We start from the raw sequence: 10,927 nt of genomic DNA, 5'->3' as shown, positions 1-10,927 counted from the left end.
CCGGATAGCGACGGCCAAGCCGGTCTCGCTACAAAGGGGGCGTGCTGTCAATGGTGAGTGACAGCATGCCCCCTTTGGTGGGCGTGGCTGCCCAGACGGAGGCATTCCCATGGGAACGCCTACCGTCTGGGGCCGGCCCCACTGACATCACAAGTGATTTCAGTGGGAGTGCTCTCGGCTCTGATAGAGCCGAAAGCACTCCAGGGTTTGCGGCTATGAGACCCTACTACAAGGGTCTCGTCGCAAGCCCAATGGTCGCGATGGTCTTGCCCATCGCAAACATATTTTTGGCCGCTCGCTATAGCTGTGGGTGGTCACCCATAGCTATGCGAGCGGCCGGGAGGCCGCTCTAAAATTCAGAGGGACGGCCCTGATTCAGAGCGAGCGCTCTGTCAGAGCGTCCGGCTCTGAATCAGGGCCCCTGTACCAAGAAGGCCACCATCCAAAATACTGTGCATGCACGGCATCACCTTCTCACTGTGTAAGACCAACACAGTATTACACGGCTGTGTACAACATAGCTCCAGAGAGACCCAGTGTTACCCACTGTCCCAGAAGCCATTTAGCACCCATGAAACGCTACGCACTTTCAGCATACATTCACCGGCTGGTGAGCTGTATGATACCCTGCTATGCACAAGCTCTGCTTCATCCTGACCAGAGTGTATATAACAGTGAGTACATATGTACGCTGTGTAACATCAATAAACTAGAGATGTGCGTGGACCCCTGTGTTTTGGCTTTGGTTCTAATTCATCATCGTGTTTTGGTTTTGCCAAAACCACCCTTACATTTTTTTGGTTTTGGTTATGGATTTTAAAAAAAGAAATAAATATAAAAACAGTTAAAATCATGTAATTTGGGCCTGTTTTTGTTGCTACAGTATTATGAACCTCAAATACATTAATTTCCAGTCATTTGCAGTCAGTTCTGACCACCTCACAGCACACAATATTGTTCACCAAAGGTTGGCTGGCTAAACTAAGCAGAGCAGCACAAACACACAGCAGTTTAAAAGAATATAGCACATCTATGAAACATTGTGGCACAGCAGCGGCAGTTTAATAAACTATACGACACTATAGAAAGAATGCTTTCATTAATCAACAACTAGATCAGAAGGACAAGGACAGTTCAGTCAAATGGAGATGGAGTATGTATTACTATGTAGTGGAAGAGAGGTAAATGATTGATTGATTTTGATTTATTGATTCATTAATTGATTGATTAAGAAAATTTGATTTGAGAGGTGGCCTTGTTTTGTAGTAACTGAGAATGTGCCATGATAGAATACAATTTATCTTGTTCAAATTTAGCATGTTGGTGTAGTTTGACCAGGATTTTGACTTTGTTTGAAGTTCATCAAGGGCATAGAGGTCTACATGGTGCCCTCCAAGTAGGCCATGGAGTTTCTGATTTAAAATTTGTATTCAAGCTAGTTCGCTCAGGATGTCTTCCAGTGCCTAAAACTGCACTGATCTGAAAGCACAGGCTGATATCTGCCAGTGGGGGGCAGATAGGGCTCTGATGGAAGAGCAGTGAATCGGAGGATCACCTGTCACACTGCACCTTTCCTCCAAGCACATTTTCAAATGTCATGTTCTGAAATAGACAGGTAGTTAAAACAACACAAGAACTGCAATTGTGTTTATCCAAAAATAAGTCAATACTTCAGAGATCACAAATGGCTATGTGAGCAAGCAATTCTTGCACCAAAGAATGATATAGTAAACAAAATCAATGAGACAATATTGCAGGAACTGCCAGGTGATTTTGTCAATTATAGATCAATTGACACTGTCACTGACCCAGACCTAGCTGTGCATTATCCAACTGAATTTCTAAACTGTCAGGAACCTCCAGGGATGCCTCTGCACAAATTATTTTTGAAGGTCGGTGCACCAATCATGCTGTTTAGAAACCTGGATGCTCCAAAGCTTTGCAATGGTACAAGACTTTGCATAAAAACTCTCAAAGCCCATGTCATGGAAGCCACTATCATAACAGGATGTGGTACAGGAGAGGACGTGATCATTCCACACATCCCAACTCATACCAAAAAACATGCCATTTGAATTCAAGAGATTCCAATTTCCAATCCGTATCTCTTTTACAATGACCATAAATAAGGCCCAAGGTAAATCTTTGAAGGTAGCAGCTATTGACCTGCAAACTCCTTGCATGGGCAGTTGTATGTGCCATGTTTAAAAGTGGAGGCTTCCAACAGCCTTTTCATTCTGGCTCCTAATGGAAAAACAAATAACATTGTTTATACCTCAGTGTTGAGGTAACAGTGTCTAAATACTATATAAAAATGGATAGATAGGTCCTTTTCAGGGTTAAACCATGATAGCAAACAGTAGGGTAATTTTCAGGATCATTAGCATGGGGTTATAGGTGAGGACAATGTAAAAATGGAGATGTACTTTTAGGTCCATTCTTCAACCCAGACAACACTGGGTATCCCAGCCAGTACTAAATATGCTCCCTAATTTTTTACATTTGTTCTTGTTTTTTTGACGTACCACATTATTTCTGGTTAAAAATATGTTGCAAAGTAGTAATGTATTAGAGCAATAACTAATAAAAGTATTTGCTGAAAGTAATACACCCAACCAGTGGGTTGTTGCAGTCATGTAATTTATTGTTTGACCGATACCGCTTGTCCACATATCTGTGGTTAAGTGGATAGTGGTTACTATGGTCAAGAACTAGTTTTCTTTTAATATCCCAGTACAGGCGAGGAATTGTTGTTCATGTAAAATGTAATTGAGATGGGATTTGGTAGCGAGGACACAGGATCTCAATTAACTGTCTACAACCATATGCATTAATGGCACATATTGAACTCAGATCTAATGCTAGCATAGCAGTAATGCCTTCAGTTATCTGCTGTGTAACTGGAAGGCAACTTTCTTTCTTGCTTCCTCTTGCAAAGGATTATTTCACACTCAATTGTTGTTTGAAACTAGTCTTTTTGATCCCCTCCTAGGATGAAGAACCATACCCAGCAGTAGCAGCCCTAGTGTGCAAGGATTTTTTCCTGGATAGGGGAGGAGTCAATTAGCTTTCGCAAAGATTTCCAATCATTGATGAGATTAATGATGAAGGTGTTGATGGTGGAGATTGCATGTGCTGCGATCTATCCATGCTGCTGGCAGCTGATACTGGAATGCTTGTTATTATTTTTTACAGGATTTTTGAGATTTTCCCAAATAATTTGCATAAACTCACTGCAAATTATGTTACAGGGAGGAGGTTCCTAGATGGTTAATGTCCCTACCTCTATGTCTATACGAATGTTGTCAGTATATTGGTAAAAATAATTCCACATGAAAGACGTGGCTTTTGCCCAGGCATGACAATGGCCTTCTTATCATGAGCAAGAACTGCTGCTACTGGTGGCTGACTTACAATGACACAAACAACATCCTCATCATCAACATCCTCATTAGTGTCACATGCACAAATGCCCCCTCATCCTGTTGCGCATCCACAGTAGCATCCCTAATTTCTAACCTCTATACTTTTACTGCTGCTCATTCCAACATTTGCACAGGGTATGGAAATGGTGGAAGGAGGCTTCAATAGGAGTACAGTGTCAGAAATGTCATACTCACACATAGCACTAGTGGACATACTTCATTTGACTCTCCTCACTGATTTGTGAAGTTTATGAACACACAGGGCCTGATTCAGCAAGGATCACAATCCTGCCTATACGCACACAATGCAGTTGCTAATATCAGCGGGGATTTGCAAATGTTTGTATTTGCAATACGATCTCAGTCTAAAATAGGACGCCCACTTCCCCTTACTCACATCCATACACTTTGGCAACATAGAGAAGCAATCAGTAAGATCAAGTAACATTGGACCTATATGCACAGTTAAGGCAGGTCAGACCTCATTTAGGAATTGCTAACTTCAGCGCTATAAGACCGCAGGCTGCGTATGGTATACAAGTGGCAAATTTATGCACGCCCCTGCAACGCCGTCCCAACGTACTGGCATGACTGCCTTCGTTCGACCACCCCCCTTCACCACTGACAAACGGTACTTCCTGTCAAACACTCTGTGATCATTCCTGATCGCAGTGGCTAGTTCGTGCATGCGCACTGCGATGCATACGCATGTGCCACTCGCGAAAATCGCCTGACTACGTACGTCTTAGCACTTGCGATCCTTGCTGAATCAGGCCCACAGTTTGTTCTTCAGCATTAGCTTTGTTTTGGTGAACTGATTGCCTGTACACATGTAGACTTAAAGTGACAAGGTGTTGCATGTGAGGTTTCAGAAGATGCCTGACTGTGTTTACATTCTGTACATGAGACAACAGTAGCAGGACCACCACTCACAAAGGAAGGCCATGGCCTGAGCCTTTCCTTGCCACTGCGTGTGGTGTATGGGATTTTGGCAATTTTATGCTTTTTGGCAGTAAATTTTCCCTTTACTATTAGAGGTGATGTTTTGCTAAACATTGTGAAATATTGTTAAGATTTCAGGTGCCCTTTCTTAAACTTTATTTCCCCTGGACAACCCTAATATAAGTGTGGAACCCTAATGACATTACATTTATTAACACATACATTTTATTTTTTTAACAGTAGCTGAACAAATAACGCACTACCTCACAGCGCTCCTATGGCATTTTTTTGTATTACACAGTGACCCTTTAAGTTAGACACAGTTCTCCTGTCCTAGTGGCATTTTTTTTTTAAATGACAAAGGGCCTGATTCAGAGATAGATACTAATGCGATTGCAGCTGCGATTCTGCATGCAACACAAATATGCTAATGTCTGCAAAGATCTCCCGAGCATAAGGACACCCACTGCTGCCTTCTTACCTGCGTGCGACGATGCATACCCACTTAAATATTGGTAACATCGCTGTACATCGGCTGCCATCTTGGCCTTGCGGCAGGTCAGACCTGCCGCAGCCTTGGGAGCTCTTCAGACACGCAGAGCTTCGTATGGACTCGCAGTAGCTAATTTATGCATGCCCATGTAACCACATTTCAGGGCCAGCTCCAGGGCTAATAGCACCCTGTGCCTGCCAAGTACTCTGTGCTCCTTATCGAGCGCGACACAGCCAAAATTGGGGGCGTGGCCTAATCACCATAGGCCATGCCTTCTTATGTGACGTTATCTGAGGGGCGTGCTGGGGGGAGCATCACTAGCTGGGCTTCCCCCAGCCCTCTCACGGCACTAAATGGATGCCGCGTGCATGCGCACAACATCCATTCAGACTCCGGGGTCCCGGCACTGCCGCACAGCTGCAGCGGTGGGGGCCCCCAACCACCCGATTTGACCACCCGCAGGTCACTTCGGCCCACAGGTGGAACAGTGGGACAGTACTGTCCTGCTGAAATCGGGATGCTGAGGAAGGTTGCGCCCTCTATGGGTGGAGCCCCTGTTTGAACGCTCAGGTAGAACACCCCTAGAGCCGGCCCTGCGAAATTTAAACGGACAGAAATGTTTCTCAGACCACTCCCGTCACCACCTCCAAATGCTGACAACCTGTCACTTACTCTGTGATGGATTCCTATGTATGTCCATAATCACAGTGCGAACGCTGCGTGCGCAGTGTGGCTTATACTGTATGCATGCACGATGGCAAACAATCGATTGCATATGTTACCACCTTTGCATCTGTCTCTGAATCAGGCCCAAAGTTCTCCAGTCCACTCATTCCAATTTAGTTTTTTTAATGCCTCACAGTGCTGCTGCCCACAGTCCACAATGCCTCTACACATACTGTGCCTCTTTAACGCAGTGCTCCTATTCTTTTTTTTGTATGACAAAGTGCCCCTGTAGGGTTTTTTAACACAGTGGTACAGTCCACTCCTAATGTCATTTTTTAGTGACTCACAGTGTCGCAGTCCACAGTCCACAGTCCACAGTGCCTCTACACATTAGCAGTAATGTGGCTGTCAGTAATCTTGGCAATGGCAACTTTTATTAAACAGATTAGATTAGGTCTAGAATGGAGTGAGAAGAGGGAGATGAGGCTGCAAACAGGTGGTAAGATGGTTGTAGGAGAGAGATGGGGATGCAATAAGTGAGAGAGAGAGAGAGAGAGAGGGTCAAGAAAGGGTTTCCTAAAAATAGGGGAGACCAGGACATGTTTTATGGATGAGGGTAAGAGATAAATTGAGGTGGCAGCAGACAGTGAGGAGGGACCAGAGGAGGTGAGAGGAGAAGTGTGCAGGTGGAGGGAGGAGAAGAAGAGTGATGGGTACAGTCCCTGAGACAGGTGGGAAGAAAGATAAGAACTGTAGTCCTAGTCGTAGAGTGGAGTTACAGTGGGCAGAATATATTTTAGAGGTAAAGTCAAGTGTAGTGAGAGAAGAGGAGAAGGATGAGGGCACAATTCATGTGGTGATGATAGTTGGTGGGACTGGGATAAAATTTGATTTAAAATGTAGACCTGTAGAAGAGAGAATTAATTTGAAATGGATAAAACCAGCAAGAGAGCCTAATATTCCCTAGAGGTACTTAACGCAATAAAAGTTTTCTTGAATGAAGTGGATCAGAGTTGAGTGGTAAGTTTGGCCTTGGGGTACCGTGAAAAAAAGGCTGATACTCTAGGGTGCTGTGATTCAAGAAAGTTGGGAACCTCTGGCCTAAGTGGTGGTGTAGTCATACAGGAAGGCAGTCTGGTTAGGGCTTTAGATAATGGTAAGGAAAGAGAGAGAAGAAAGTCCAAAGAGGAGTAGAAACTGGTAGGATCCAGGGCATCAAGACTATGCATAGTAAGAGAAGCCTCAAAAGAGGGAGAATAATATTAAATTATTACATTTTGCACACTTTTACTGTACATTTCTGAGTTGTGCTGAATGCAATGTGTAAAAGTATTGTGCCGCTATACAGTATGTATTATACATGTAAGGTTATTAGTGCATACTATAATTTGCTCTGCATATCTTCGGAGAAACTATGGCCCTCATTCAGAGCCGCACGCAAGCGGGCGCACGTACGTTAGGCGTACGTACAAAAATATTTAAATTCAATGGCTCGCTCGTATTTTCGTTCGCATCTAAAATTCCTCCCTAAACTCTGAAGACCCCTCCTCTAACTAACGAGCGTACGAAATAGCGAGCGTACATCCCTGAAATGGCTTGAAAGGAACGCACGCACAAGTATAAACAGGAAGTGGCCTTGTCAGATGTCGATTACCTGCTCCTTTATTCTGCCTACCTCCATCAATCGTATCATGCCAATCAATGTATCAATTAGCTTAATTGTTTGTTTTTTTTCAACACAATGCAAGAAACTTTACTCTTGTCTGTGTTTGTGTTTACCCGCAGAATACGTACGGATGAAACATTCGCTTTTATTGTTTAAAAAACATGTGAACCACAATTAAACAATTGTACTATTGCTGTGTATCCCCGCATATTTCCCTGGGTTCATTTCTTTATTTAAATTTGCTTACGCATGTCACTGCATCAAGCCTATCCTAACTCTCCAGAGATTTCTGGCCCTGTCGAACACATGACTCATACACTAACCAATAAAATTGCTCCTGTTAATTTCCAAAATACATTAGCCAATCAGAAAATTTTTACACACTTTATCAAAAATGATTTTTAAGAAAAACACCATTGCCATCATGAGAGCCTCCGCATTCACCAGGCGTGAGCTGCTGGTGCTTACGGAGGTCATGGATCGCCGGATCACCAGCCAGCCAGAACCCATGACCAACCGGCAGAAGCGCTCCGCGTATGCGGAGGTACGGTCCCGCCTGCGGTCCTTCGGATCACGCCGCAACATCGGGCAGCTGGAGCGCAGGTGGTCCGACCTGCAACGGCGAACGACCCGCTTGCTGGCATGCTTTCGCATGCAGATCCTGGCAAGTAAGTGTTATGTATTGTGGTTTTAATGTTTGTGTTTGTGGGGCAAACTGCGTGTGCATGTTTTCCTGTCTGTTCTATTTATTATTTGTACTCATATCTGCGTGTGCATGTTTTCCTGTCTGTTCTATTTATTATTTGTACTCATATCTGCGTGTGCATGTTTTCCTGTCTGTTCTATTTATTATTTGTACTCATATCTGCGTCTGCATGTTTTCCTGTCTGTTCTATTTATTATTTGTACTCATATCTGCGTCTGCATGTTTTCCTGTCTGTTCTATTTATTATTTGTACTCATATCTGCGTCTGCATGTTTTCCTGTCTGTTCTATTTATTATTTGTACTCATATCTGCGTCTGCATGTTTTCCTGTCTGTTCTATTTATTATTTGTACTCATATCTGCGTCTGCATGTTTTCCTGTCTGTTCTATTTATTATTTGTACTCATATCTGCGTGTGCATGTTTTCCTGTCTGTTCTATTTATTATTTGTACTCATATCTGCGTGTGCATGTTTTCCTGTCTGTTCTATTTATTATTTGTACTCATATCTGCGTGTGCATGTTTTCCTGTCTGTTCTATTTATTATTTGTACTCATATCTGCGTGTGCATGTTTTCCTGTCTGTTCTATTTATTATTTGTACTCATATCTGCGTGTGCATGTTTTCCCTCTTTTTATGAATTTTTAATTCTACTGCTATTTTTTTTGGTTTTATTTCTTTTTCCTTTTTTTTTTTTTGTTTGTTTGCCCGGATTTGTCCATAAACTAAACGCAATGTATTTGACATATTTTAGGGGGACAGCCAAGACTCCGCCGTCAATGTCGGCGTTCCCGCCCACTCTCCCCAACCCCCAGCCAACACTCCACCCCAAATCTTTCGCCTATTCCCCACTCCTCCCCATCCTTCCCAGACCCTCTCCCGGAAATGTCGGGCCTCCTTCCCCTCCGTCCCACTTCCCCCTCTCCTCCACCCACCCCTCTTCCAATTACCCCCTCCCCGGAGTCCAGCATAACTCCGCCCCATTCTTTGGGGAATGACGGATCCTCCGAGGAGGATCATGGAGGTTTTGCCGGAGCTCCCGATTTGTTTCCCGGTATGTTTTTTATTATTTTTTTTTAAACCACAAACTGTTTGTATGTAATCATGTGTCGTGCCTTTCTTCGTGTTTTTGTGGCTTGACTTTTGTTGATTGTGAAGGTTTGCCTTTACCTCTTCCTGGTGATTTAAGCATACACATATCATACCTGTGGGAATTTGTACCTAGGCCTTGTATTTTGGCCAGCCCACCCTTTTTATTTATGTTTTTGGGTTTAGGAGTGATTTGTTTTTTTTTTAATGTTTTTCTGTGGAGTCCCTATTGTTGTATTAACCCACACACTTTTCTCACCCACAGAGGAACAGAGGCGTCGGCAAGAGGTGGCGGATGTTGTGGGGCAGATGCGCCACCATGTAATCGGCCTTCTGGTGGCCCTCGACCGGCTGTCTGGCCTCCTTCGGCATTAGTTTTTTTTTTTTTTTGTATTTGCCAAATAAATTTTAAAGACAAATATACGTTGTGGCTCATTTTTAAAAACCAAAAGCAAGATAGTTTAGCCTGACATAAGTTCCTGCAAGGATTTCCCTTTTTTAAAAGTTAGATTGTGTTTTGTCTTTGTATGTCAAACAGACACCAGAAACACATAACAGTAACAATGTAATTTCCCTTTTTGGGTGTAGTGTCAATTTCAGATTTCTACATTTTCCAGGTTCCTACTTGGTGCGCAAGCTGCTTAGGCCAATCTTACAAATCCCAAGGTTGGGCCAGGCTTCCTTTTGGTGTGGATTGGAAAGCTGAAAACATATTTCAGTTTTGCTCAACTGGCGTCAGTACTGGTTTACCCCTTAGTCAAATGTAACTTGTGTTAACCTGGTTACACTTGCTGTTAACGTCCCAAAAAAGGAAGACCATTTCACTCTTCAAACATTTATTCACCACATAACAGAGAAAACAAAGTGGTCACTCCCAAAAAAAATACACAGTGATAAATTCAAATACAACACATACCAAGAGAAAAAAAAATAAAAACACAAAATCAAGAACTGGTTGACGAAGGACCATGCCAACATGATTCCACAAACATGGCGTTGCGATATGGGTTCCAGAATATATGCCCAAAAGGACCAGATCCAGGTTTGGTAAGGGTAGCAGGAAGTAGTGAGCGTTGGAGTGCCAAAGATTATGTGAACAAACAGAAGATGGTGAGAAAATTAAAAAAAAATTAGATGTTTGCCAAAAAAAACAAACACATTAGGTATAAACACTGGAGTTTTGAACAAACTTACCTAAAAAATCTGGCCACCACATCATCGCGTATGGCCCACCCACATACTGACCTTCGACCAACCTCGGGGGGGCCATCCTCAGGTAAGGCATCCTCTGGCTGCATTGGGACACCACTCCTTATGGCAATGTTGTGAAATATCCCACACAGGACCACAATTTTAGACACCATATCCGGCACATACATGAGCTCGCCACCAGAGCGGTGGAGGCATCTGAATCGGCCTTTTAAAAGGCCGATACAGCGCTCCACCACTTGCCTGGTGGCTGTAAGTGCGGAATTATACGCACTTTGTGGCCCTGGTGTGGGAGCCAAATAAGGAGTGAGCAGCCAGGACATGCAAGGGTATCCACTGTCTCCTGTGAACAAAAATAGACCACATCAGGAACACTGTGTATCAAGCTTAACATTGTTATGTACTAAAGGTCTCCACTTACCCAGAAGCCACGCATCACCAGCTTGTAGGTTGGTTAATTTCTGCCATATCCCTGATTGCCGGATGACGAAGGAGTCATGTGCACTTCCTGGTAATTTAGCATTCAGGGACAGGATCTGGAGGGAGGCATCACATACCACCATTACATTCAGGGAGTGATAGTGTTTCCTGTTTCTAAATATTGCCTCCAGCCGTGCTGGAGGCTGAAGTGGTATGTGAGTACCATCCACAACCCCTATGATGTGTGGGAAGCCAGCTATTTGGTAAAAATTGGCCTTGGCCACACTAAGGGCACCCATATCCAAAGGCAT

The sequence above is a fragment of the Taudactylus pleione genome, unplaced genomic scaffold (assembly GCF_031769625.1).
Source record: "Taudactylus pleione unplaced genomic scaffold, aTauple2 ptg000479l, whole genome shotgun sequence".
NCBI classification, from domain to species: Eukaryota; Metazoa; Chordata; class Amphibia; order Anura; family Myobatrachidae; genus Taudactylus; species Taudactylus pleione.
This window is presented reverse-complemented; position numbering follows the sequence as displayed.